Here is a 22381-nt window from a genome sequence, read left to right as displayed (position 1 = left end):
CTGAACCTAAGCCTCAACCTAACACTTACACTAGTCGTAGCCATAAACCTAACCCTAAAACTATTTTTAACCATAACACAAGACTTGAAATTAGCCTTAGCCGTAATCCTAGCCCTTAACCTAGGCTTAATCCTAACCCAAAACAAACCCAAGCACTAACCCTTATTCTATTTTTCTCCCTTGCCCCAAATCTACCTATAAGCTCATCCTGTATCTAAAAATTAACCATAACCCTAAACCTAACTCTAACCCTCACCCTAAACCTAGGCCTAACACAAAACCTAGTGCTAATCCTAGCCTTTATTTAATCCTATCCTAACCCTAAACTTAGCCATAAGGCTAACTCTAACTCTTGCCCTAGCCCTAGCCCTAGTTCTATCCTTAGCCTTAATCCTAACCATAGATCTAAGCCCTTATCTAAATCTAAACCTAACTCTTAATGTAACTGTAACAATAAGACTAAACCAAACACTAACACTACCGCTAACCATAACACTAATCCTAAAACTTGCCCTCTCCCTATCCCTAACCATAAACCAAAACCAAGCCATAGCCCTAATCCTAACCCTTAACCTAAATCAAACCTTAACCCTACACACCTATCCCTAAAACTACCTCTAAAACTAACCCTGACCCTGACATTGACCCTAACACTAATCCTAGCTCTAAAAATCACCCTAACCTTAAATTAACCCTAACATTATTTTTACCCTTAACCTAACCTAAAACTGGCCTTAATCATAACCCTAGTTCATACATTAGTCATTGTCCTAACCTTAGCCCAAACCCTAACACAAATTCTAACCCTAATCCTAGCCCTAACCTTAGCTTTAACCCTAATGCTAGTCTTAACCCTAACCCATACACTAGCCCTAAGACTAACACTAACCCTATTTCTTACATTAAGCCAAACCCTAACCCAAATACTAACCGGAGTTCTAATCCTTAGTGTAATTTAAACTATAACCATAATACTAGTCTTAACCCTAGCCCTCTTTATACCTCTAAACATAACTCTGACCCTCAGCTGACCCAATAACCCTAGTTCTAAACCTGACCCTAACCCTAAACCAAATACTAATACTAGCCCTACTGGTAACACTAAACCTATACCTAAGCCTAACACTAGAACTAGACCCAAAGCTAATCCTAAATATAGCTATAACTCTAGCCCTAGACCTAAATAAAAACCTAGCACTAGCCCTAACAATAACCCTTAACATAAACCGAACACTTACCCTACACCAAGAACTAAACCTATTGCTAATTTTGGCTCTAATCCTAACCTTAAACCTATCCCTAAAACTGACCATGATTCTAACACTGAACCAAACTTTAAACCTGACACTAACCCAAAACCTTGACCTAACACTAGACCTTGCCATAACCCTAACCCTAAAACTAGCCCTAAACATAAACCTAGTTCATATATTACACATTTTCCTAAACCTAACACAAAACCTAACACAAAATCTAGCCCTAATCCTAGGCCTAAACTTAGCTGTAAGCATAACCCTTAGCCTAACCCTAGCCCTAAACCTAGCCATAACATATGCCTTGCCTTAGATTTAACCCTAGCTCTATCCTAAACCCTAACACTAACCCTATCCCTAAACCTAATCCTGAACTTTATCTCTAACTATATCCATTACCCTAACCCTTACCCTACCCCTAATTAAAACTCTATCCCTAACACTAAACCTAACTCTAACCATAAATGTAAACCTAGACCTAAACCTAAACCTAACCCTCACCCTAGCCCTAACCCTAGCTCAAACACTAACCCTTACCCTAACCTAATAATAACCCTAGCCCTAAACCTAACATTTACCCTAACTCTAAAACTTACCCTAAATCACACCCTATCCGTATCCCTAAACCTAGCCCTAATCCTAGACTTAATCCAAGCCATAACCTAGCCCTTACCCTACCTATAAACCTGTCCATTACACTAAACATAACTCTAACCCTAATGCTAACCCTAACCCGATTGCTAAACCTAACACATCCATTACTCTAAACCTTAACTGAAATCTGAACTAAACCTTTCCATTATGCTAACCCTAAACCTAACCCTAATTCTAATTCGAGCCCTACACTGTAAACCTTTAGCTAAACTAAATGCTAATACTGACCCTGACCTTGTCCCTGACCCTAATAATAAGCCTAGCCCTAAAACTGACCTTTAACCTAAACCTTTAATCAAAACCTAACTCTTACACTGGACCTAGCTATAACCTAACCCTAAAAAATATCCTTAACATTAACCCTAGATCTGATATTAGCCCTAAATCTGGTCCTACCGTAATCCTGACAGAAACCCTAGCCGTTAACCAACCTTAATCCTAAACTGAACCATAACCCTATGCCTAATCCTAATTATAACCCTCACCCTAGTACTAAAGATAGCTATAACCACATCCATTCCCCTAAACTTAACCTTAATACCAATGCTATCTCTAATACTAGTCCAAACCCTTGGTATAAACCCAACACTCACCCTAGCCTTAATACTAGCCATAATTTATCCCTAACCTTAACACTAAACCTAGAACTAATCCTAGCCCTAATTTAGCCCTAAACCTAACCCTAACTCTAGCCCTAATCCTAGCCCTAATTAAGCCCTAATCCTATCACTAAACCTAGCCCTAATCCTAGCCCTAATTTAGTCCTAACCCTAACCCAAACCCTAACCATAAGACTACTACTAAGACAAACTCTAATTCTCCCCAGAGCCGTATCCCTATTTCTAAACATATTCGTTACCATAACCTAACCCTCGTCCTAACCCTAGCCCTAGACCTAAACCTAGATCTAACCCTAACTCTAAATCTAACCCTAACTCTAAACCTAAACCTGAACCTAACACTAGCCCTAACCCTGATGCTAAGCCATAATCTAGCCATAACCGTAGCCCTAGCCCTAAAACAAAGCCAACCTATATCCCAAACCCTTAACATAAAGGGTTAGAGTAAGGTTTAGGATTAGGGTTAGGGTTTGTGTTAGGATTTGGGTTAGGGTTACGTTTCCAGTTAGGGTTAGGTTTAGGGTCATAGTTAGGGTTAGGGTTAGGTTTAGGGATAGTGTTAGGGTTAGAGCTAGGTTTAGGGTTATGGTTTGTGTTAGTGTTATGGTTATGGTTAGGATTTGTGTTAGGGTTAGGTTTAGGATTATGGTTGGGTTATGGTTAGAGTTAGGGTTATGTTTAGTGTTAGGATTAAAAGGTAGGGTTAGAGTTAGGGTTGGTGTTATTGTTAGGGTAAGGGTTAGTGTTAAATATAGGATTAGTGTTAGGTTTAGGGTTAGGCTTAGTGATAGGTTTAGGATTATGTTTAGGGTTACTGTTAGGGTTAGGTGTAGGTTTATTGTTTGGGTTAGCATTAAAATTATGGTTAGGATTGGGTAAACGTTAGGGTTAGGGTTATGTTAGGGTTAGGATTATGGTTTCTATTAGGTTTTGTGTTAGGATTATGGTTAGAATTAAGGACAGGGTTGAGTTTAGGGTTAGGGTTACAATTAGGGTTAGGGTAAGTGCTCATTTTAGGTTTAAGGTTAGGGTTAGTGTAAGGGTTAGTGTTAGTATTAAGGTTAGGGATAGGTTTAGGGTTAGGATTAGTTTTTGGTTCAGGATTAGTGTTGGGGTTAGGTTAAGGGTTAGTGTTATGGTTAGTGTTAGGTTAAGTTTAGGGTTAGGGTTATGGTTAGGTTACGATGAGGGTTAGGTTTAGGTTTGTTTAGGGTTCATGTTAGGGTTAATGTTAGGTTTTTGTTAGGGTTAGGGTTAGGTTTGTGTTCATATTAGGGTATTGTTAGGGATAGTGTTAGGTTTAGTTTTAGGGTTATGTTTAGACTTAATGTTAGGGTTACAGTTAGGGTAAGGTTTAGTGATAAGGTTAGGGTTAGGGTTAGGATAAGAGTTAGGGTTAGGTTTTGGTTTAGGGCTAGGTTTGTATTTCCAGCCATATTTGATTATGTATGTTACTTAACATGATTTGTTTTTCCTCTATGCTTAGTTTTTCCTTTACTTTACTGCATCCCGCTGTTGGATTTCATTGTTATTTTTCATTTCCTCTTCCTGTAATGTTTTGACAAGGATGTTTTGAAGAATTGGTTTTCTCGCTGCAAATTCTTTTAACTTTTATTTATTGGGGAAGATTTTTATTTCATCTTCAATCCTGAAGCTTAATTTCACTGGATACATGATACTTGGTTGGAACACTTTTTCTTTCAGCATTTAAAATATGTTTTTCCAGCATCTTCTAGCTTTCAGAATCTGTGTTGAAAGACCAGCAGTTATCCTGATTGGTTTACCCCTAAATGTAATCTGCTTCCTCTCTCTTGTGGCTTTTAAGATTCTCTCCTTATTCTGTATGTTGGGCATCTTCATTATTATGTGTCTTGGTGTGGATCTCTTATGATTTTGTACATTCGGTGTCCTGTAGGCTTCTAGTATTTGGATTTCTTTTTCATTCTTTAAGTCTGGGAAGTTTTCTAGTATTATTTCATTGAATAGATTGCTCATTCCCTTGGTTTGGACCTCTATGCACCCTTGTATCCCAATAACTCTTAGGTTTGGTTTCTTGATGTTATCCCATAATTCTTGGATGTTCTGCTCATGATTTCATAACATTCTCTCTGAGCTGCCTATGTTCTTTTCAAGTTGAAAAACTTTGTCTTCGTTGTCTGATGTTCTATATTCTAAGCGTTCTAATCTGCTGGTAATACTCTCATTTGAGTTTTTAATTTGGTTTATTGTTTCCTGCATTTCCAGGATTTCTGTTTGTTTGGTTTTTATATCCTCTATCTTCCTATAGAGTTGATCTTTAACTTCTGGGATTTGTTTATGTAATTCATTGTCAAAGTGATTTTTCATTGTCTGAATTTGCTGTATAATGTCTTCCTTGACCTTTGTAATGTTTTGAACAACGAATAAAAATAAATAAATAAAATTAAATTAAAAAAATAAATTAAAAAAAAATTTTAAAAAAACTAACTCTGACCCTGACACATATCCTAACACTCACCCTAGCTCTAAACACCCTCCTAAGCATAAACGGAAATCTAACAATATAACAGCAAATGTTTTTTCACCCAATCTTGAGGCCACTTGCCAGTAATGATCAGGTCGCACTTGGCTCCCTAAATTGCGTTCTTCTAAGTTGACGCGTTCGTTTGCAGGAACAGTTTGAAATTTTATGTTTCACTTCAATTTCCTATATAGTGATAGAGGCATTTGGAAGTTAAATCAAACATGATTTTTGCTAGCTACTTGATACTTGTAAAACTGAATTAGTCCTCAGTTTGCTCTCTAAGCTTTGTTGCCTTTTGAAGTAGCCAGAAGGAAAGGCTCGGAATAAGCAATTTCATTTGAAAGCGTTTGCCAAGCTTCCACAGAAATCCGAGTTTCCTGAAATAACAGTGAATATTTTTTGACCAAATCTTGATGATACTTGGCAGTATGGATCAATACTCCAGTCTCCCTTGGCCCACCAAATTTTGTTCTTCTAGGTTGAAGCATTCATTTGCAGGAACACTGAACTTTTAGGTTTCTCTTTGTTTTCCCTTATAGGGAGAGAAGCAGTTGGAAATCTAAATCAAACCGTGTTTATGATACCTGCTTGAATCTTGAAAAACTGATTTATATCTGAGTGTACTCTCTAAGCTTTGTTGAATCTTGAAGTAGCGCGAAGGAAAGGCAGGGAAAAAGCAATATCATTGGACAGCATTTGCCAAGCTTCCACAGAACTCCAAGTTTCCTGAAAACCAAGCAAATATTGTTTCACTTAATGTTGATGGTACTTGGCAGTAAGGATCAGGACTCCAGTCACACTTGGCCCCACAAATTTCGTTCTTCTTGGTTGAAGTGTTCGTTTGCAGGAACACTTTGAAATTTTAGGTTTCACTTCGTTTTTCCTATAGTGATAGAGGCAGTTGGAACTCTGAATCAAACACGATCTGTGCTAGCTGCTTGAACCTTGACACACTTCATCAGTTCTCTGAGCTCTCTCTATGCATTGTTCCCTCTTAAAGGAGCCCTAAGCAGAGACTGGGGAAAAACGCTTTCACTTGAAACTGTTTGCCAAGCTTGCACAGAACTCTGAGTTTCCTGAAATCCCAGCAAATTTAGTTTCACCCAATCTTGAGGACACTTGGCGGTAATGATCAGTACTCCAGTCACACTTGGGAACCAAATTTCGTTTTTCTAGCTTGAAGCATTCATTTGCAGGAACTCTTTGAAATTTTAGGTTTCACTTTGTTTTGCCCTATACTAATAGAGGCATTTAGAACTGTTCATCAAACACGATCTGTGGTAGCTGCTTGAACCTTGACACAATTCATCAATTCTCAGAGCTCTCTATGGATTGTTCCCACTTTTAGTAGCCCTAAGCAGAGAGTGTGGTAAAACACTTTCATTTGAAAGCATTTGCCAAGCTTCCACATAACTCCGAGTTTCCTGAAATCCCCAAAATTTTTTTTTCACCCAACCGTGATGGTACTTGGTGGTAATGATCAGTGCTCCAGTTGAACTTGGCTCTCCAAATTTCGTTCTTCTAGGCTGAAGCATTCATTTGCAGGAACAATTTGAATTTTAGGTTTCACTTTGTTTTACTGTATAGTGATAGACACAGTTGGACCTCTAAATCAAGCATGCTTTGTGCTAGCTGCTTGAGACTTGACACACTAAATAAGTTTTCAGTGCTATCTGGGTGGTTTGTTCCCTCTTGAATTAGCCCTTACCAGAAACTGTGGAAAAACACTTTCATTTGAAAGCGTTTTCCAAGCTTTCAACGAACTCTGAGTTTCCTGAAATACCACCAAATATTTTTTCACTCAATCTTGAGGTCACTTGCCGGTAATGATCAGTACTACAGTTGCACTTGGCCCCCCAAATTTCGTTTTTCTAGGTTGAAGCATTCGTTTGCAGGAACACTTTAAAGTTTTAGGTTTCACTTCGTTTTCCCCTATAGTGATAGAGGCATTTGGAACTCCAAAGCAAACACGATTTGTGCTAGCTACTTGAAAGTGGAAAAACTGAATTAGGTCTCAGTTTGCTCTCTAAGCTTTGTTACCTCTTGAAGTAGCCAGAAGGAAAGGCTGGAAATAAGCAACTTTATTTGAAAGCTTTTGCCAAGCTTCCACAGAACTCCGAGTTTCCTGAAATCCCAGCAAATATTTTTTCACCCAATCTTGATGATATTTGGCAGTAAGGCTCATTACTCCAGTTGCACTTGTCCCACCAAATTTCATTCTTCTAGCTTGAATCATTCGTTAACCCTAACACTGGACTTCTCCATAACCCTAAAACTTTCCATAACCATTTCTCTAGCTCTTACATTTCCCATAGCCCTAATGCTAGCCCTAAACCTCACACAAAACCTAGGCCTTATTCTAGCCCTAAACCTGGCACTTATTGTAACCCTAACCATAAATCTAGACCTAAACCTAACCCTACCCTTGCCCTGGTCCTAATTGTAGCTCAAGCTCTAACCCTTACCCTAAACATAACCCTAAAACTATCCCTGATACTCACCCTAGGCCTAACCCTAACCCTAAACTTAACTTTATCCCTAGCCCTTATTTAATTTCTAACCCTATCCATAAACCTAAATATAAGGCTAACTGAAATGCTAATCCTAGGCCTAATGCTAAACCTGTCACTAACATTAACCCTATCCATTACTCTAAATCTATCCTTAACCCTAAACCTAACCCTATCCATTACCCTAACCCTAACCCTAACACTAATTCAATTCTTAACCATAATCCTTAACCTAAACCAAACTCTACCCGGACTCTGACCCTAATAATACACCTAGCTTTAAACCTGACCCTTACCTAAACCTAACCCTTACACTAGACCTAGCCATAACTTAATTCTAAAACTAACACTAACCATAAATCTAGACCTGACATTAGCCCTAGTCCTAATCCTAGACCTAGCCCTAACACAAATCCTCATCCTAATCCTAGACCTAGCCCTAACACAAATCCACATCCCTAAACCTAGCCTTAATCCTAACCCTAGCCCTAACCCTAATTCTAACCATTGCCCTAGCCCTAAACCTAGCTATAACCCCATCCCTTCCCCTAACGCTAACTGTAACCCTAAATCTAACACTAACCCTAACCCTAGCCCTAACACTAACATTCACCCTAGCCCTTAATCTAGACCTAATTTAGCCCTAACCCTAAACCGAACCCTAACCCTAGCCCTAAGACTAATTCTAACTCTCACCCTAGCCCTATTTCTAGTTCTAACTCTGTCTGTTACCATAACCCTAACACTAGCCCTAACCTTAGCCCTAAACCTAGATCTAACCATAACAATAAATCTAAGGCTAAACCTCACCATACCACTAGCCCTAACACTATCGCTAATCCTAAAAGTAGCCCTAATCCTAGCCATAGCTGTAAAACAAAACTGAGTCAAAACCCTAACCCTAACCCCAACCAAACCATAATCCTAGACATGACATTAGCCCTATCCCAAATTCTTACCCTAAGCCATACACAAACTCTAACCCTATACCCAGCCTTAACCCTAGCCCTAACTGAGTCTATCCCTAACTCTGATCAGTAACACTGATCCTGACTCTGATGGTAACACTAAATCTATCTCTAATCATCACCCTAAACCAAAACCGAATGTAAACACTAGATTTAGACATAATGCTAAACTTAACACTAGCCCTAATCATAACCCTAATTCTACCATTAGCAGTAGTCCTACATAGCCCTAACCTAACCCCAAACCTAGCCCTAATCAGAGCCCTAAGCTTAGATTTAATCCTAGCACTAACCCTAACTCTAGCCCTAACACTTAAGCTAAACCTAACCATAAACCTAAACCTTGTCCTAACCTGAAATCTAACCCAAACCATTGCCCTAATCCTAACCATAATCCTAGCCCTATCCTTAGCTCTAATCTTATCCATTACCCTAACCATAACCCTAACCGAATTCTAACCCTAGGCCTAACCATAACCATAGCCTTAACCTAACAATAATCCTAGCCTTAACTGTAGCTCTAATCCAATATATTACCCTAACCATAACCATAACCGAATTCTATCCCTAGTCCTAAACCTAACCCTATCCCTAACCTAAACCTGTCTATTACTCTAAATCTAATCTTAACCCTAAACCTAACCATATCCATTATTCTAACCCTAACACTAACCCTAATGCTAATTTGAGCCCTAAGCCTAAACCTTAACCTAACCCATACCCTAACCCTGACTCCGATCCTAATACTACCCCTAGCTGTAAACCAGACCCTAAACCTCAACCTATCACTTACAATAGACCTGGCCATAATCCTTACCCTAAAACTATCCCTAAACATAACACTACACCTGACATTAGCCCTATCCCTAATCCTAGCCCTAACCCTAACAAACTCCTAGCCCTAATCCTATCCCTAAGCCTAACCTTAATCCTAACCTTAACATTAACATGAGCCCTAACTGTAATTACATGCCTTGCCCTAGCCCTAAATGTAGCTGTAACTTCATACCTTACCCTAACCCTAACACTAAACCTAACCCAGCCCTAAACCTAGGCCTAAAACTACCACTAACCATAGCTCTAATCTAGCTCTAATTTAGCCCTAACCCTAAACCTAACACTATCCCTAGCCCTAAGACTAACTCTTACTCTCGCCCTAGTGCTATCCCGAGTTCTAAAACTATACCTTACCATAATCCAAACCCTATCCCTATCTCTAGCCCCAATCTTAGCCCTAAAACTGGTTCTAACCCTAAAGCTCACTCTTACACTAGCCCTAATCCTAATGATAATTGGAAAACTAGAACTAACACTATCCAAGCCCTAAAACCAAACCAAGCCAGAACCCTAAGCCTAACTCTTAAGCTAAACCAAACCCTAACACTACACCTAGCCCTAAACATAGCCCTAATTTGAGTCCTAAACTTAACCCTAGAAATAACCCTGACCCTGCCTCAGACCCTACCAGTAACCCTAGCTCTAAACATTGACTAATGCTAAACCTAGAACTAGCCCTAATCGGAATCCTATTCTTTCGTTAGCTGTAACCCTAATGCTAACACAAATCCTAGCCTTATTCTGAGCCCTAATCCTAGGTTTAACCCTAAACCTAACACTAATCCTAACCCTAACCTTAACCCTAACCCTACCTCTAACCCTATCCCTTACCCTAAGCCAAACCCTCACCCTAATGCTACCCTAGTCCTAACCATGATTCTCAGACTACCCCAAACCCTAACTCTATTCCTAGTCCTAAACCTAGCCCTCATTCTAGCTCTAACCTTAACCTTAACCCTGACCCTTATTCTGACCCTAACACTAACCTTAGATCTAAACCTGACCCTAACCCTAAACTGAACCCTAACACTACCTCTACTGGTAAACCTATACCTAAACCTAACAGTAACACTAGCACTAGACCAAACCTAATCCTCAATAGAGTCATAAATCTAGCCCTAGACTTAAACAAGAACCTAGCAATAGCCCTAACAATAACCCTTAACCTAACGTAAAGACTAAACCAATCACTAGACCAAACGCTAGTCCTAATTGTGGCCCTAACCATAAAACTAACCCTAACTCAACAATGACCCTTAACCTAATAGAAACCCTAGCTCTAAACATTATCCTAAACCAAAACCTAACCCTAACACTAGTCTTATCCATAACTCTGAACCTAAAACTAGCCACAACTATATCCCTCATTCTTACATTACCCAAAGCCCTAATGTTAGCCCTAAACATCACACAAAAAACTAGCCCTTATCTTAGCTCTAAACCTAGCCCTAATCATAACCCTAAACATAACCTTAGACCTAACCTTAATGTTAACCCTCACCCTAGCCCTGACCCTAGCTCAAACTCTAATCCCTAGCCTAAACATAACCCTAAACCTATACCTAACCCTAGCCCTGACTCAAACCCTAACCCTCACCCTAGCCCTAACCCTAGCTCAAATGCCTACACTTACCCTAAACCTAACCCAAACATTAATGCTAGGCCTAACTCTAACCCTAACCCTAATCCTAAACTTAACCCTAGCCCTAACCTTAGTGCTAACCCTATCCATTACCCTAAAGAAAAGCCTAACTGAAATGCTAACCCTAGGCCTTATGATAACCCTATAGTTAACACTAACCCTATCCATTACTCTAAACCTAACACTATCCATTACCATAACCCTAACCTTTACCCACCACTAATTCAAGAATTAACCCTAAATCTTAACCTAAACCAAACTCTACCCGGACTCTGACCCTAATAATACACCTAGCTCTAAACTTGACCCTTACTCTATACCTAAACCTTACACTAGACATAGCCATAACCTAACACTAAAACTAATACTAACCATAAACCTAGACCTGACATTAGCCCTAGCCCGAATCCTAGCAGTAGCCCTAACACAAACCCACAGACTAGCCCTAAACCTAGACTTAATCCTAACCCAAACCCTAACCTTAATCCTAACTCTAATTCTAACCATCATTTTAGCCCTAAACCTAGCTATCAGCCCATCCCTTCCCCTAAACCTAATCATAACCCTAACACTAACACTAACCCTAACCCTAGGCCTAACCCTAACACTAAAACTAGCACTAATCTTAGCACTAATTTAGCCCTATCCCTAAATCTACCCCTAACCTTAGCCCAAAGACTACCTCAAACTCTCACCCTAGCCCTATTTCTAGTTCTAACCCTATCTGTTACCATAACCCAACACTAGGCCTAAACATAGCCCTAACTCTAGCCATAGCCCTAAACCTAGATCTAACCATAACAATAAATCTAAGCCTAATCTTCACTCTACCACTAGCCCTGACACTATCGCTAATTGTAAAACGAGCTCTAACCCTAGGACTAGTTCTAGAAAAAAACACTGAGCCATAGTCCTATCCCTAACCCTAGCCTAACCTTAACCCTAGATCTGACATTAGCCCTATCCCTAGCCCTAATCCCAGTTCTAAGCCTAGCTTTCATCCTAACCCTGATCTTATCCCTAGCTCTAACACTAATTTTATCACTTGTCCTAGCACAAAACATAGCCATAACATCATACCTTACCCTAACCCTAACGCTATCCTTAAGCCTAGCCCTAAACCTAGGCCTAAACCTAACACTAACCCTAGCACTAATCCTAACACCAATGCTAATTTATAAACTAACCCTAACCCTACCCTAGCTCTAAAACAAAACCGAACCATAACCCTAACTTTTAACAACCCTACACCTAGCCCTAAACCTAGCCCTAATTTGAGTCCTAACACTAACTCTAGAAATGACCCTGACTCTGACTCAGACCTTAACACTAACCTAGCTCTAAACATTCCTTAATGCTAAATCAGGAACTAGCCCTAATCAGAAACCAAGTTCTTTCATTTGCCATAGCCCTAATGCTAACACATATCCTAGCACTGATACGAGCCCTAACCCTAGGTTTAACTCTAAGACTAACCCTAACCCAAACCCTACCCCTAACCCTATCCCTAATCAGAATCCTAGTTCTAATCCTACCCCTTACCCAAATCCAAACACTCACCCTAATGCTACCCTAGTCCCAACACTAGTCCTTAGCCTATCCCAAACCCTAACTCTATTACTAGTCTTAACCTTAGGCCTCATACTAATTCTAGCCCTAACCCAAACCCTGACCCTTATTCTGACCCTAACACTAACCCTAGATCTAAACCTGACACTAACCCTAAACCGACCCTAACTATACCCCTACCCATAAAACTATACCCTAATCTAACAGTAACACTAGCACTATACCAAACCTAATCCTAAATAGAGTCATAAATCTAGCCCTGGTTCTAAACAAAAACCTTGAACTAGCCCTAACAATAACCCTTAACCTAACACAAAGACTAACCGTATCCCTAGACCCAATGCTAGTCCTAATTCTAGCCCAAACCCTAACCCAAACATTGACACTTACCCTAACACAAACCCTAGCTCTAAACCTTATCCTAACCCAAAACCTAATCCTAACACTAGACTTATCCATAACACTTACTTTAAAACTAACCATAACCATAACCCGAGCTCTTACATTACCCATAGCCCCAATGCTAGCCATAAGCATCACACAAACCTAGCCTTTATCCCAGCCCTAAACCTAACCCTAATTGTAGCCCTAACAATAACCCTAGCCTAACCCTAAGCCTAACCATCGCCCTAGCCCTAACCCTAGCTCATACTCTAACACTTACCTTAAACCTAACCCTGACATTAACCCTAGATCTAAACCTAACCCTAGCCCTAATCCTAACCTTAACACTAGCACTAACTTTAGCTCTAACCTTATCCATTAACCTACAGATAAGCCTAACTCAAATGCTAACCCTAGGCATAATGCTAACCCTATTGCTAACACTAACCCTATCCATTACTCTAAAATTAACCTTAACCCTAAACCTAACCCAATACATTACCCAAACTCTAACCCTAACCCTAATGCAAATTCAACCTTTAACTCTAAACCTTAAACTAAACCAAACCCTACCAGACCCTGACTCTAACAATACACCTAGCTCTAAACCTGACACTTACCCTGAACGTAATTCTTACACTAGACCTAGCCATAACCTAACCCTAAAACTATCCCTAACCATAACATTTGACCTGATATTAGCCCTAGCCCTAATCTTAGCCCTAGCCCTAACACATACCCTCAACCTGGCAATAAACCTAGCCTTAATACTAAACCAAACCCTAAACTTAGCTCTAAATCAAATTCTAACCCGAACCCTAGCTCTATATCTCGCTATAACCCCATCCCTTCCCCTAACCCTAACACTAACACTAACCATAACCCTAGCCCTAACCCTAGGCCTAACCCTAACACTAACCCTAGCGCTTATCCTAGCCCTAATTTAGCCCTAACCCTAAACCTACCCATAACCCTAGCCCAAAGAATAATTCTAATAGCACCTCAGTCCTATTTCTTGTTCTAACCCTATCCGTTACCATAACCCTAACACTCGCCCTAACCTTAACCCTAATGCAGGCCCTAGCCCTAAACCTAGATCTAACCATAACAATAAATCTAAGCCTAAACCTCATCCTACCACTAGCCCTAACACTATCACTAATCCTAAAACTAGCCCTAACCCTAGCCCTAGCTCTAAAACAAAACTGAGCCATAGCTCTCACCCTAACCCTAGCCTAACAGTGACTCTAGACCTGACATTAGTCCTATCCCTAATTCTTATCCTAAACCTAACACAAACCCTATCCCTACCCCTAGCCATAATCCTAGCCCTAATTTGAGTCCTATCCCTAACCCTGATCAGTATCACTGATCCTGAATCTGACCCTAACACTAACCCTATCTCTAATCATCTCCCTAAACCTAAACCTAAACACTAGATCTAGAACTAATGCTAACTCTAAAACTAGCCCTAATCTTAACTCTAGTTCTTACAATAGCCATAGTCCTACCTTATACCTAACCTAACCCTAATCTGAGCCCTAATCCTAGCTTTTACTCTATTCCTAACCCTAACCCTAGCCCTAACACTTAACCTAAACCTAACCCAAAAACTAAACCTTGAACTAACCTGAACCATGGCCCAATGCTAACCATATCCCTAGACCTAACCCTAGCTCTAATATTATGTTTTATCCTAACCATAACCCTAACCGAATTCTAACCCTAGGCCTAAAACTAACCATAGCCCTAACCCAAAAATAACCCAAGCCCTAACTGTAGCTCTAATCCTATCCATTACCTTAACAATAACCATAACTGAATTCTATCTCTAGGCTTATCCTTAACACTATACCTAACCCTAAAGCTGTCCATTACCCTTAACCTAAACTTAACCCTAAACCTAACCATATTAATTACCCTAACCCTAACACTAAACCTAATGCTAATTTGAGCCCTAAACCTAAACCTTAACCTAACACATACCCACACCCTGATTCCGACCCTAATAATACCTGAGCTGTAAAGCTGACCCTAACACTCAACCTAACCCTTACAATAGATCTAGCTATAAAACTAACCCTAAAACTATCCCTAATCATAACCCTAGACCTGACATTAGCCCTATCCCTAATCCTAGCCCTAATCCTAACACAAAACCTAGTGCTAAATCTAGCACTAAGCCTACCCTTAATCCTAACCATAACCTCAACCCTAGCCCTATCCCTAATTTTATCCCTTGACCTAGCCCAAAACGTAGCTGTAACATTATACCTTACCCTAACCTTAGCACTAAACCTAGGCCTAAACCTAACACTAATCCTAGCACTAATCCTAGCCCTAATTTAGCTCTAACCCTAAACCTAACCCTATCCCTAGCCCTAAGACTAACTCTAACTCTCACCCTAGCCCTATCCCTAGATCTAAACCTATTCCTTATCATAACCCAAATTCTAGCCCTATCCGTAGCCCCAACCTTAGCCCTAAACTTTGCTCTAGTCCTAAACGTGGATCTAAAGCTAACCTTAAGCCTAAAGCTCACCCTAATACTAGCCCTGAACCTAATGCTACTTGGAAAACTAGCCCAAACCCTACAGTAGCCCTAAAACAAAACTGAGCCATAACCCTAACCCTAACCCTTAACCTAAATCAAACATTAACCCTAAATTTACCCCTAAACCTTACCATTATATGAGTGCTAAACCTAACCCTAGAAGTAACCCTGACCCTGAATCGGATCCTAACACTAACCCTAGATCTATACATTGCCCTAATGCTAACCCTAGAACTAGCCCTAATCAGAAACCAAGTTTTTTCATTAGCCGTAGCCTTAAAGCTAACACAAATCCTAGCACTAATCCAAGCTTTAAACCAATGTTTAACCCTAAGACTAACCCTAACCGTAACCCTAAACCTATCCCTAACCCTAATCCTACCTAGAGTTAGTGCTAGGACTAAGGATAGTACAAGGGTTATGACTAGGGTTAGGGTTTGGGTTAGGGTTATGGTAAGAGATAGGGTTAGAAGTAGGAATAAGTCTTGTGTGGGAATTATAGTTAGTCTTAATTCTAGGGTTAGGGTTAGGGTTAGGAATAGGGCTAAATTAGGGCTAGGATTAGGGCTAGGTTTAGTGTTAGGGTTAGGGATAGAGTTAGCTTTATGGTTAGGGCTAGGGCTAGTGTTAAAGTTAGGGTAAGGGTTAGGATTTAAGCTACAGATAGGGCTGGGGGACTGTTAGGTTTAGTGTTAGGTCTGGGTTATGGTTATTGTTATGGTTATGGTTAGGATTGGGGTCAGTGCTAGTGTTTACATTAGGGTTAGGGTTAGATTTAGAGTAATGTATTGGATTAGATGTAAGATTAGGTTTAGGGTTAAGTTTAGGTTACGGTTAAATTTAGGTTTAGGGATAGGTTTAGTTTTAATTTATGGTAAAGTTTAGGGTTAAGTTTATGGCAAGGGTTAGGTTTACGGTTAAGTCCAGGGTTAGGTTTATGATTAGGTTTAGGGATAGGGTTAGGTTTAGGGCTGGGGTTAATATTAGGGTTAGGGATAGGGTTAGGGTAATGTTAGGGTTAGAGATAGTGTTAGTTCTAGGGTTAAGGTTAGGATTAGGGCTAAGGTTAGGTTTATATTTAGGAATAGGTCTAGGGTTATGTTTAGGCTAAGGGTTACACTTCGAGCTAGGGTTATGTGTAAGGCGAGGGTTAGGGTTAGTGTTACATTTAGGATTATGGTTATGCTTAGGGTAGGTTTAGGCCTCGGGTTAGGGCTAGGTTTTGTGTTAGGTTTAGGCCCAGGGTTAAGGCTATGTGTAATGTAAGATCTAGGGTTCTGATTAGAGCTCGTTTTAGGGTTAGGGTTATGGGTATGTCTAGTGTTAGGTTTAGGTTTTGGGTTAGGTTCAGGTTTAGAGCTAGGTTTAGTGTTAGTGTTAGGGTCTGTGTTCAGGTTAGAGTTAGGTTTAAGGTGAAATCCAGAATTAGGACTAAAGTTAGGTCTAGGGATTGGGTTAGTTTTGTTTTAGGTTAAGGATGATGTTAGGGCTAGAGCTCAGGTTTTTTTAGGTCTAGAGTTATGGCTATATTTAGGATTAGGCTTGGGTCTAGGGCTATTTTTACGGTTAGGTTTAGGTATAAGTTTACCCATAGGGCTAGTTTTCAGGTTTGGCTTAGGGTTAGGGTCAGATATAGACTGAGGGTTTGTGTTAGGGTAATGATTTGATTTAGGGTTAGAGCTAGAATGAGGACTAGGGTTAGGACTAGTAATAGGGTTAGGGTTTGGGTAAGGCTATGGATTAGGATTAGGTCTAAGGTTAGCATTAATGATAGGGTTTGGCTTAGGGGAGTTAGTTCTAGGGTTAGTGTTTGGGCTAGGGCTAGGTTTAGGTTTAGGTTTATTTAGGGTTAGGGCTCATATTAGGGCTAGTTTTTCTGTTAGGTTTAGGGCTAGGGTTAGGGCTATGGCTAACATAAGAACTAAGGTTATGATTAGAGTTAGTATTCTGTCTAGGTCTAGTGTTAGTGTTATCTTTAAGGTTAGTGTGATATTTAGAACTAAAATTAGTGTTAGAATATAAGTCAGATTCAGGGTTAATTTTAGGATTAGTACATGAATTAGGGCTAAAATGTTATGGCTAGGTTTAGGGTTAGGGTTTGGTTTAGGTTAACATTTAGGGTTAGGACAATGGCTCGGTTTTGTTTAAGGGATACAGCTAGGGTTATGGCTAGTTTTAGAATTAGTGATAGTGTTAGGTCTAGTGGTAGGTTGAGGATTAGGCTTAGGGTTAGGTTCAAATGTACAGTTATGGTTAGATCTAGGTTAAGGTCTAGGGCTAGAGTTAAGGCTAAGGTTAGGGCTTGTGTTAGGTTTATTGTAATGGATATGGTTAGAGCTAGAAATAGGGCTAGGGGGAAAGTTAGAGTTAGTCTTAGACCAAGGTTAGGGGTAGAGTTAGGGTTAGGGATAAATTAGGGCTAGGATTAGTGCTAGGGTTAGTGTTAGAGTTAGGCCTATGGTTAGGGCTAGAGATATGGTTAGTGTTAGGGTTAGGGTTAGTGATAGGTTAGGGGAAAGAATGGAGTTATACCAAAGTTTAGGTCTAGGGCGAGGGTTAAAATTAGAGATAGGTCTAGAGTTAGGATTTGGGTTAGGATTAAAGCTAGGTATAGGCCTAAGTTGAAGACTAGTGTTTGTGTTAGGGTTAGGACTAGGATTAGGGCTGGGGTTAATATCAGGTCTGGGTTTATGGTTATGGTTAGTTTTAGGTTTAGGCTATGGTTAGGTCTAGTGTAAGTGTTAGGTTTAGGTTAAGGGTCAGGTTTAAATCTAGGTGTATTATTAGGATCAGTGTTCGAGTAGGGTTTGGTTTATGTTAAGATTTAGGGTTAATGCTTGAATTAGCATTAGGGATAGGGTTAGGGTCCAGGTTAGGATAATTGAGAGGGTTAGGTTTAGGGTTCAGGTTAGCTTTGCAGTAATGAATAGGGTTAGTGTTAGCAATAGTGTTAGCATTAGGCCTAGGGTTAGCATTTGGGTTAGGCTTCTCTTTAGGTTACGGGATAGGGTTAGAGCTAATGTTAGGGCTAGGGTTAAGGTTAGAATTAGGACTAGGGTTAGGATTCAGCCTAGGGTTAGTGTCAGGGTTAGGTTTGGGGTAGGTGTTAGCGTTTGAGCTAGGATTAGGTCTAGCATGAGGGTTAGGGTTAGAGTCAGGGCTAATATTAGGGTTAGGATTAGGGTTATGTTTAGATTAAGGTTAGAGTTTGAGCTATAATTAGGGTTAGGGCAAGGGTTAGGTTTAGGGTTAGGTCTAGGCTTATGGTTAGGATTACAATAAGGGCTAGGTTTAGGGATAGGATAAGGGCTTCATTTGTGTGAGGTTTACGGCTAGCATTAGGGCTATGGGTAATGTAAGAGCTAGGGATATGGTTATGGCTAGTTTTAGGGTTAGGGTTATGGATAAGTCTAGTATTCTTGTTAGGTTTTTGGTTTGGATAAGATTTAGAGCTATGGTTTGTTTTAGGGTAACGGTCATTGTTGGGGTTAGGGTTAGGTTTAGGTTGAGGGCCAGATTTAGGACTAGTATTGGGTCTAGGGATAGAGTTAGTCTTTAAATTAAGTTAATGGTTATTGTTAGGGCCTAGTTCTAGGTTTTTGTTTAGGGCTAAGGCTAGATTTATGACTCTATTTAGAATACGTTTTGGTATAGTGCTAGTGTTACTGTTAGGTTTAGGTATAGGTTTACTGGTAGGGTAGGATTAGGGTTCGCTTTAGGGTTAGTGTCAGGTTTAGACCTAGGGTTAGTGTTAGGGTCAGAATAAGTGTCAGGATTAGCGTTAAGGTTAGAGCTAGATTGATGGCTAGGGTTAGGACTAATAATAGAGATAGGGTTTGAGGTAGTCTAAGGATTATGGTTAGGACTAGGGTAGCATTAGGGTGAGTGTTTGGCTTAGGGTAAGGGATAGGGTTAGAGGTAGGGTTAGGGTTAGGGTTAGAGTTAGGGTTAAACCTAGGTTTATGGCTTGGTATAGAGCAAGGATTTGTGTTAGCACTAGGGTTACAGCTAATGAAAGAACTAGGATTCCGATTAGGGCTAGTTCTAGGGTTAGCATTAGGTCAATATTTAGAGCTAAGTTTACTGTTAGGGTCAGAGTAAGGGACAAGATTACTTCTAGGGTTATTGTTAAGACTCAAATTAGTTCTACATTTAGGGCTAGGTGTAGGGTTAGGGTTTGGTTTAGGTTAAGGGTTAGGATTAGGGTTATGGCTCGATTTTGTTTTGGGGCAAGGGTACTGTTAGGGCTAGATTTCCAATTAACATTAGGGTAAATGTTAGGGTTAGGGCCAGGGTTAGAGTGAGCTTTAGACTTAAGGTTAGTGTTTGATCCAGGTTTAGGGCTAGGGTAAATGTTAGGGCTAGGGTTGGGGCTAGGGATAGGGAAAGGTTATGGGTTATGGTACGTAATAGGTTTAGAACAAGGGATAGGGCTAGGGCGAGAGTTAGAGTTAGTCTTAGGGCTAGGGATAGTGTTAGGTTTTGGGTTAGGGCTATATTAGAGCTAGATTAGAGCTACATTTAGGGCTAGAGCAAAGCATAAAATTAGGTTTAAGGCTAGGGTTAATGTTAGGGTTAGGATTAAGGCTAGGCTTAGGGATATGATTATGGTTAGGATTTGTGTTAAGGTTAGGGCTAGGATTAGGGATAGGGCTAATGTCAGGTCTAGGGTTATGGTTAGGAATAATTTTAGGGTAAGGATTATGGCCAGGTCTATTGTATGTGTTAGGTTGAAGGTTAGGTTCAGGTTTAGAGCTAGGGGTATTATTAGGATCAGAGTCAGGGTTAAAAGTATGGGTTAGGTTAAGGATTAGGCTTAGGGCTCAAATTATCATTAGGGTTAATGTTAGGGTTAGGGTAATGGGTATGGTTAAGTTTAGGGTTAAGTTTAGATTTAGAGTAATGGACAGGTTAAGGGTAAGGAATAAGGTTAGGTTTAGGCCTAGGGATAGAATTTGGTTAGGGTTATGGTTAGGTTAATAGATTGGATTAGAGCTACTGTTAGGACTAGGGTTATGGTTAGGTTAGATCAATGATTAGGGTTAGGCCTAGGGTCAGAATTTGTTTAGGGTTATGGTTAGGGTAATGGATAAGATTAGAGCTAAGGATAGGGTTAGGATTATGGTTAGAATTAGGGCTATGGTTTGGGTTAGACTTTGGGTTAGGAAAAGTTTATGGTTATGTTTAGGTTAAGTGTTAGGGCTAGGGTTAGGGTTAGGGCTAGGGTTAAATCTAGGGTTAGAGCTCTGATTAGGTCTAGGTTTTGAGTTAGGTTAGGGCTATTTAGGACTAGGGCTAATGTTAGAACTAGGGTTATGATTAGGGCTAGTGTTAGGTTTAGCATTATGTCTAAATCAAGTGTGTAGATTTAGGATTGAAGTGATGATTATAGATAGGGTTAGTGTTACTGTCAGAGTCAGGATCAGTTACTGATCAGAGTTAGGGATAGACTCGAATTAGGGCTAGGGTTAAGGCTAGGTGTAGGTTTTGGGTTTGTGTAAGGGTTAGTGTAAGAATTAGGGATAGATCTAATGTCAAGTCTAGGATTATGGTTTGGTTATGGTTAGGATTAGGTCTTTGTCACAGTTTTGTTTTACAGCTATGGCTACTTTTAGGATTAGTGATAGTGTTAGTGCTAGTGGTATGGTGAGGTTTAGATTATATTTATTGTTATGGTTAGATCTAGGATTAGGGCTATGGCTAGGTTTAGGGCTAAGTTTAGGGCTAGTGTTAGGATTATTAACGGATAGATTTAGAACTAGAAATAGGGCTAGGGCGAGTGTTATAGTCTTAGGGCTAGATTTAGGGCTAGGTTTAGTGTTAGGGTTAGGCCTAGGGTTAGGGTTAGCGTTAGGGGAAGGGATGGGGTTATAACTAGGTTTAAGGCTAGGGTGAGTGTTAGGGTTAGGGCTAGGATTAGGATTAAGGCTATATTTAGTGTAAGGATGAAGGTTTGTGTTAGGGCTAGGGCTAGGATTAGGGATAGGGCTAATGTCAGGTCTAGATTTGTGGTTACTCTTGGTTTTATGTTAGGTTATGGCTAGGTCTAGTGTAAGGGTTAGGTTTAGGTAAGGGTCAGGTTTAAAGCTAGGTGTATTATTGAGGTTAGGGGTCTGGGTAGTGTTTGGTTTAGATTAAGTTTTAGGGTTAAGGATTGTTTTTTTTTTTTTTTTTTGGTGGGGGGGGGTTCAGTTTAGATTTAGAGTAATGGATAGGGTTAGTGTTCGACATAGGGTTAGCATTATGCCTAGGGTTAGAATATGAGTTTGGCTCATCTTTAGAATAATGGATATTGTTAGAGTTAAGATTAGGGCTAGGGACAAGGTTAAAATTAGGACTAGGGTTAGGGTTAGGCCTAGGGTTAGTGTCAGTGATAGTTTTAGTTTAAGTATTAGCATTTGAGCTAGGGTTAGGTCTTGGGTGAGGGTTAGGGTTAGAGTCAGGTCTAGCGTTAGGGTTAGGGTTATGTTTAGGTAAGGGTTAGAGTTTGAGCCAGGTTTAGGTCTTGGGCAAGCGTAGGCTTAGGCTTAGGTCTATGGTTATGTTTAGGGTTTTGATTAGGGCTAGGTTTCAGGCTAGGATAAGGGCTAGATTTTGTATGAGGTTTAGGGCTAACATTAGGGCTATGGGAATTATAAGAGCTAGGAATATATTTATGGCTCATTTTAGGGTCAGGGTTATGGATATGTCTAGTGCTAGGGTTTGGTTTTGGGTTAGTAATAGGTTTAGAGCTAGAGTTTTTCAGGCTTAAGGGTCATTGTTCAGGATAGTGTTAGATTTAGGGTGAGTGCCAGAATTATGACTAGCGTTGGGTCTAGGGATAGGGCTAGTCTTTAAGTTTGGTTAACGGTTATTGTTAGGGCTAGTGCTCAGTTTTGTTTAAGGTT

Source organism: Marmota flaviventris, chromosome 6 (genome assembly GCF_047511675.1).
Source record: "Marmota flaviventris isolate mMarFla1 chromosome 6, mMarFla1.hap1, whole genome shotgun sequence".
Taxonomy (NCBI): Eukaryota; Metazoa; Chordata; class Mammalia; order Rodentia; family Sciuridae; genus Marmota; species Marmota flaviventris.
This window is presented reverse-complemented; position numbering follows the sequence as displayed.